Consider the following 8008-nt stretch of genomic DNA (forward strand, 5'->3'; position numbering starts at 1 on the left):
ATCACATTTTGGATAAATCAAAATCAAATAAAAACTTCCGCAAACTTTGTACATTCACGAACAAAGTAACATATTGTACTTATATGCGTCCGTTGCTTTTTTACCCTTTAACTTTTAAGAATCAATGAATGAATCATTTTGTATGTGATAAGGTCTTGTCGACAATGCTCCTATTTGTACTGTGTATGTTTCGGATACCTTTACCGATTTTGCTTTTATTGTACCTTTATGACAAAGGCAGTCCCATACAGGGCCTTTCTGAGAAGGACAGGAAGGGCTATTGTCCAGTATTTCAATGATACATTTCCACAATTTTTTTTCCAAAAACAAAAATACAGATAACATATAATGTGTAAGTTAAAAACAACAGTTATTATTAAAAATGTCAATTGTAATAAAAGTAGTTCGTTTTTTTCTATTGTACATTTTATAAAGCTTTACTTAACAGATAAGTATCAGAGATGCGCAAAGCGTTGTATCAAGATAAACAGAACGGAAGAAAAGCGCCATTTTTATTTAGCTAATTTTCAGTAAGAAATTTCAAGACAAGGAGTCTGCCGTTTGCAGAGGATAGTATTGGTCCCTCAGGTCCTTTCTCGAGACAATCACGAGGGAACTGTTTAACTGAATAATCGCATCGTAAGACAAGTATTTCTTTAAGTAAAATAAAAATGTCTACATCATTGACAAAAACATAGACTATAAAAAAGGTTGACGAAAGTGGTCAATAGAAAACTTACAGGCCACTTTTAAAGCTATCTATTATAGAAAGTATACTTGAATATTAGAGGAACGTATGTTCGAATGTCCATTATTACTAATGGTGCTTAATTTTAAAGTTTAAATAATTGTTTGAATTATTTTCTGTTACCATTAGCAACTGTGGGTGCACATAGTTCGGAATGGCACTGCGCCCTTGGACTATTTCAGTAGCCTGACCTTAATTGCATGACATCACGGTATATACCTTCGTATAGGGTTGCCACCAGTAGTTAAGGCAGAAATAAAAACAGTATTTAATGATTACGTCATTTTGAAAGTATATTTAACTATGTTTTTCTGCTTTAATTAGTTGTTTTCAGTGTACTAGTTTCTTTGAATTAAATTATTTCGCCTTTAAAATTATTTATTACACAAAATATTTTCGAGATACACCACGCAGATAATATTGTATGTACAAGAATGTAATTTCTCAGTTAAACAATCTTATAGAATAAAAGATCCTTCCATATAGATTAAAATATTGTTTGTAATTAAAATTAGCAATACTTTTAAAGGAGGAAAGCTGAGACAAGAGGCACTTCAAACTTCGTGCAGATTCCCGCGAAGAGCAATGTGTTAAGAGAAGTTCATTGTATGATATTAAATTGTTTTCTATCTGTTATTTTTTAAAATAACGCTTTATCTTTGACTGTTGCATTTGCATTTAAAATTAATTTAAAAACCTGAGATAAAATATTTATAAACAGGTGAATCGATTTGCTCAAATTCCTTTTTGATTGGTTATTGCCCAAGTACTTTTTGATGTCCATGTGAAATTTTTTATCTAAAAATGAAATTCTCATTTGAAATGTTGTTTGGTGCCTTTTTAATTTTATTTAATTAAATTGTTTTGAAATCGAAGTTTTACACAAAAATATTATAATTTTATATTCTCAAGTCTATAATATCATAAAAGTAATTCAAAAGCTGACTATTTTATGTGAGTCGTGTTTTCTGAAGCGTTGTAACGTGTCTCTTAGTTACATAGCTTTGGAAAAACATCAAAGCAACCATTACTCTATGTTTCGAATGACAAATGATAAAACATTTCACGAATAATAATGGTAGAAAATGGTTGTACAGAATATTTTTTTGTTACGTTACTATTTCTTTCTTACTTACATAAAAAGTACAAACGTATGCTTTTCTTGATTATTACTACAGAATTGCGTTCTTTATGGAGTACGTAGTAGTACTACTAGAAACATAGTTAAGGCAAAGAAGGGTTTCAAGGACGTTGTGTAAAACAAATACCTTAGACTAATATAGGCTTAGATTAGGCACAATTTTTGGAGTTCCAATGATTTTTTGGAGCGTAACGCTAACTAACGCTGTGCCAAATCCTATCTTTGCGGCACATTTCAGACTAAATTGATATTACTAAACGAAAGTCTATTATAAATGTTTCTTGACTTAAATGAGCTTTATAATTGCAGCATTTTATGGTAAATTAAAGGTCCATATATTGAGATCGTCTCGTCTTAGACTAAGAGAATTTCTGCGACCGATTTGGTTTGGTGTCTATGTCTCAAGTTTTAAGTAACTGAAAAAAAATCTATAATATTTCTAATACTCTAGTTTAGTTTTGTTTTTATTTCATTACTCTTCACTTTACTATTGACAAATTTTATATATGAATGTGGTCATAATGCAAAATCGTATTTTTTAATAACTAATGTGAATTTTAAATGTACAAAAATAATCTTGTTCGCTGAAGTACTCTTAACTTAATCCTCTAGTTTCAGTCTAGATCGAGGTGATTGGGACTGTAGCTACTAACATACTTATGGCTCGGTAAACCGCCCGAAATCACACACGTCCGAACCGTAGAAAATGCAACTCATCTTTAATTAATTTGTGTAAAGTCGACGCCCGGCCGCGGCCGGAGGAGACTGCGGCCCGCGTATCGATTTTCGTACCTTGTCGCACGGCACGGGAGCGTCTGTACGGCTTCGAGCGCGCTGGGTGCGGCGGGGTCGGTGCGGCGTGGTCGAGCGCGGGCGGGCTCCGTCATCTGTGGAGTGCTGGCATGGGTTCGCAACGCGTCCGTGCTAGCACGCGGCTGGCCGGCCACTAGCCGCCCCACTAGCGCCACCTCGTATCGATCGTTGCGCGCGCATGGCTGTCGGCGCCGCGCAGCCGCCCCCGCGCCCGCCTATGAATGGCCCGGCGCGGCGGCGGACGCGAGGCTCACGTGCTCGCCGCTCGCCCCTGGCCGTCCTGACCTACCGACCACCGCCACCACACCACCACTACGACGGCGTCGGTGCCAACCCGATTAGCATCGATATTTAACACTATTCGTACTATGCGGGGCAATTCAAAGCGGATTACAAGACGTAGCTCTATCTTGCGACGAAGCATGAATTACATATTCCTCGATTAATGTTGGCTTTAGTTTTCAGTCTATAGTGAGAATTGTAAGCAGTAATATAGTTTTAGCCTTTTATGGTTTATTGACACGAGTTAGATTTTCTGCAGATTTTTTTAAATTAAAACATCTAAAACAACATAAATCAATCAGGATTAATATTGATTTTTGCTTGAAGTTAAAAGCTTTAAACCTTTTTCATTTGACATATAAATTAAAATCAGATATTTATTACAAAATAATGAATTTGTAACATTTTTTGTATTTCGAATAGTTAAGTGAAATTTTCCTATTGCGAAACTTCAATGGTACTTTGGAACTGAAAGTTTTCAAGTGGTACTTAAGCAGTTATACGATTCAAATGTGCACTTGGAGCATTCGGCAGCGGGCTATTACCAATTGGCTTAAAGATAACAGCGTACTGATGCTGCAGGGTTGTGGGTAGTACGGAATATTACCGGAGTAGTGCCACCCCACAGATGTTAACATTTACATATTTTACAACTCAATCGCCTCTTGTAGTAGTTATAGCGTGTCTAAGAGAATTACGTATACTTTATTCTACTTTGTCTATTTTTTCAGTTCATTGTTCACCGGTTATAATTTAACAGATTGCTGAAAATAAAACCAGTCTATCAAAATGTACAAAAGAGGGAAAGAGGAAGTTTAATAATACTAATTATTTTTTAATATAACTCACAACGAAGCTGGCCAGAAGATCTTTCGTCACATTCGGTTTTTAAGAAATGTTTATGAAGACAATTGGAGTAAAGCGTAAATTGAATGTTCTCAAACGAAAGCGACTAATTTTATGCTGTCAATTTCTTTAAACCAGCTTGCTTATTTGGTGGAATTCACGTACTAAATAAAAAAGTTTAGATAAAGATTCCTTTTTATGAGGAAAATATCTTGGTAGAGTTTACATGATAGTAGGGTAGCAAACGAGCCACCCTCGTAAACTTATAGTTTATAAAGAAACTTCATGAAAACTCCAGAGCGTAGTCGCAGTCAAATGTAAATTTGTGCTTCTTCGAATGTAAAACATCAGTTCCGATTCTTTGCTAAAATGTTACAGACGTTTTGCACTGAATAAACATTCCCAATTTTTATACTCGTGTTTTATTTTCACTTATACTATATTAAATTCACTATGACACATATTATCTAACTAGCTGTTCCCGTGAGACTTCATCTCCATAAAATTATAAAAATTTCATTTTATTGTTCACATTTGAAATGACATGATGTCAAACCATGGCAACCTTGCTACCTTTATGTTGGCAACAACTTAAGGTCTCTTTCCCACATTAGGGTTTTTATCCAAAATAAGTTTAACGGCGTGAAAATATACAGCCTAAAGCGTGACGTAAGTGAAGGGCTTTTTATTAAAAAAAGAGTTATTCGAAAATATGCTGTGATTGCTGACATCTTAGGCAACAAATAAGTGTGTGTTTATTATATTAGTATAGAAATATAGATTGAATCCTATATATTTGCTTACATAAATGCAAGGTAATGGTGAACAAGCCAATTATTTAAAAAAAAACTTGTAATAACAACAAACCTTTTATAAGACCTTACGTTCATTAAAAGCAACATAATACTATAAGCAACTTTGGCAATATTAATTGAATGATTTTCGTTTGAATATTATTACGTAGAGGTAAAGTTGAATTTAATTCATGCACTGAGCTGTGAGCAACGTTAATTAACTCGTCTACTTCATCAAACTGTAAGTGCAAAAGCTGTGCGGCATTTCACATTCCGAGAAATCTGTTTTACGTGCTGTAAGTTTCAAATTGGGTCGGTATTAAGGGAAAGTTAAGAAATAAAGGAAGCCTTATATTTCGAAAGGAGTGCGGTCCTTTTGTATTCAAACTCGCGTACGAAGCTTTATGCAGAAATGTAGCTTTCTGTCACTCTTAATTAACATTTGCACATATATCATTGTTTATGCTTTCCCGTGCCGGAACCGTGGCTTAAGTCGAGCTGGGAAGTGGGAGCCTATTGTATTGTTTATATTGCAGACAAGACTCTCAGTGTTTCTGTTATCTCATTGTATAGCGCCCTAAAATATGTGAAGCTTGGCTGTTGACATAAAACAAACTAAAATTTTGTTTTGAGCAAATTGTTGTTGTGCAGAGTATAAAAGTTTTTATTTAAAAACTTTCAAACTCTATAGTTCCTATACTAAGCTAATTACTATTTGCGATAAAAGTAAGTTTGGATAAAGCACTTTTTTCACCAAAAATTCTGTGATCGTACAATAGCCATAACTTTTAAAGACATTTTTTAAAAACTTTTGTTAAATAAACGTTCCTTACAAAAATACTTATATAATTCCACACAGAACACTGTAGCAGAATGAAGGATCCAATTCCAATTTATTTGTTGTTAATATTTCATCAATATAGGTGTACACGTGACGTCAATATTGCGTCTCACCTCCAGGCTAGGTAACAATGGGCGGGATCAATCTGAGGACGTAATAAATTACCGTTTGCTAGTGTTGGCCCGATGGTATTTTTCTCGGCAAATGATTAATCGATATTACGTGTTTTGAATTGTGCGAGCAGTGCGAATTATGTAACGGTAGACAATTCTTACGGTAATAGTGATGGTCTATCTATATGATATCAAAAAAATATAACGCATTGATTTATGTAAGTCATCAAGTAATTCAGTTTAATTGCCAAAGTTTCCTCGTAAAGTCTAGAAAGCTAGTAAAAAACTGCTAATTTCAATAGATTTACAAGTTTTCGAGTTTTATTTAACAAGATCTCGTTTAATTTTTGATAACAAACACAACTTTCATTATTAATTATACAAGAGAATGGGCAAAACGTCGTAATATTGCGACGTCATCATCCTCGATAGAAACGAAGTCAATTTGTTCTTTGTAATTGTTATCGGTAAGAAGATAAGGCTCGTAAGCTCACTGAGCAGTGTAATTGTTCTGACTGCTTATCGGCCGCTTCTCAAGCACGATTTGTTTTCCAGCTGTCAACACCGGACACTGGCTGCCTTGTTTTATTTCTTTGACAAATCAATTGGATCGTACCGCAGGTGTTAGTGGACTGTTCATTGTTGAATAATCAAAACATGTTATTTTTTTATAATTATTAAATAGTTTTAAGGACAAAACATTTTGTTTTTAAATTATCTCCACTCAGTTTTGTGTGTTGCACAAAAAGCGAACGCGTAGAGTTTACAACTGCACATCCAATGACCATACTCCGCTTTGGAAATGGAAGAAAGAGCTTGTTTTTTTTTTACAACGCTGATGTAATTTGTCCGATACGAGTTGTGGTCTGCAACTATCCGAACGGAAACGTTTAAACTCAACTAGGATACATTACAGTTCGCTATTAGTTGCACTTTTGTATCCGGAGCAGAAGTTTTGCCAAGAATCAAGGGAGATATCGGTAAAGTTCCACTTCTAGAAAGTTCTATTTCTATCCCGCTAGTTGCACCCTCGCCCCGACACAAGGGAATGTTCTGTTGGTAACTTAATTATTCGCAAACAGCGCAAGGCGCGCGCTTCCCCGAGTAGCATTGTAACACGATTTAGTTGTCGAAGTTGAAATAGTTTTACGTAGAAAATATAGAAATTTTAAATATTTTAAAGCGACTTTCAAAGGAAGCCAATACCGTTCAAAGTCAACTATTATTTATAGAAATAATCTTTCAAGGCTCCAGCACGGTTTACGTTGCGCCGATAATGTGAGAAGGATATTATTTGGTTCCTTTCTTCAATAAGAAAGCAATATGGTGTCGGAAGTTCTTTGCTAAGATCACAAAATTGTTTGTAGAAATTCTTCTTTTTCTAATAGTTATATGAACTTTTAGAAAGAGTTAAAGTTGCTGTAGATACATACGAAAGTTTAAAACAAAACTCATAATAATCCTTTTCGTATCTTAAACGAAGCTGCCTTTATTGAATTTTGAAGATCTCTGATTAAATGGTTCGCATTCCTTTTGAATGTTGATGTACAATGCTATCATCGATACTGGTCGTCGGAAACTTTGCCTTTAGAACAACAAGTCAAAACATTTCAACTTCATTTTTCCCTCTTCCTTAAAATAATAATTCCAAAATCATTTCAAAAGAACTTTGGCCAGTATTTTTTCTTATATTTTAAAGCAGAAAATAAAGATAACAGAAGAAACTTTCGTTTTCGTAATGAAAGTTCATTTTGTCAAAACTATTTTTGTATTAAAAACACGATTTTTTTTTCGATGCTTCATTATAAAAATATTTCATTGATATTATAATAAATGGTACCACTATTACGTTTTTAGAACAGCGTCAACATACAGATATTTCAAAATCAAATATTAGAAAAAATTAAACGACAGGATATTGACCTGGCAATTTATAACTAGTGTCGAACATGATTTTGCATTATTTTATAACAATGTTGCCATGCGTGTTTTAAATATTCAAACAAGAATAAAAAACAAAAGGATTAAAACTTTAACAGTTTAGTTATGCGTGAGGTTCGTAACATCCGTGTCTCATATTTAATTTGTCTCACATTCCGAGATGATAATTCTAGGAATGCGTTCAGAAACAATGCCAATCGTGACAGATTATGGCGCGTGAGTTGACGCTTCAATTTGACACAACACTATTTGACACGGTACGTCAAAGATGATTGATGCAGCTGATATTGCATTTCACTTTTCTTATGCATAACGTAGGAAGTACACAATCTTTAATGTAACGTCTGTTTACCTAACGACATGAGGTTATTATGCAATGTTAAGTCAATATAGGTTCAAACATCTGAACATCGAATTGTTATCTACATGTATTTGCGTTATTAATATCGCTAAAATGTTTTTAAACAATCTTGTCCGTTTAAAAATGTA

The sequence above is a fragment of the Papilio polytes genome, unplaced genomic scaffold (assembly GCF_000836215.1).
Source record: "Papilio polytes unplaced genomic scaffold, Ppol_1.0 DF822178.1, whole genome shotgun sequence".
In the NCBI taxonomy this organism is placed as follows: domain Eukaryota; kingdom Metazoa; phylum Arthropoda; class Insecta; order Lepidoptera; family Papilionidae; genus Papilio; species Papilio polytes.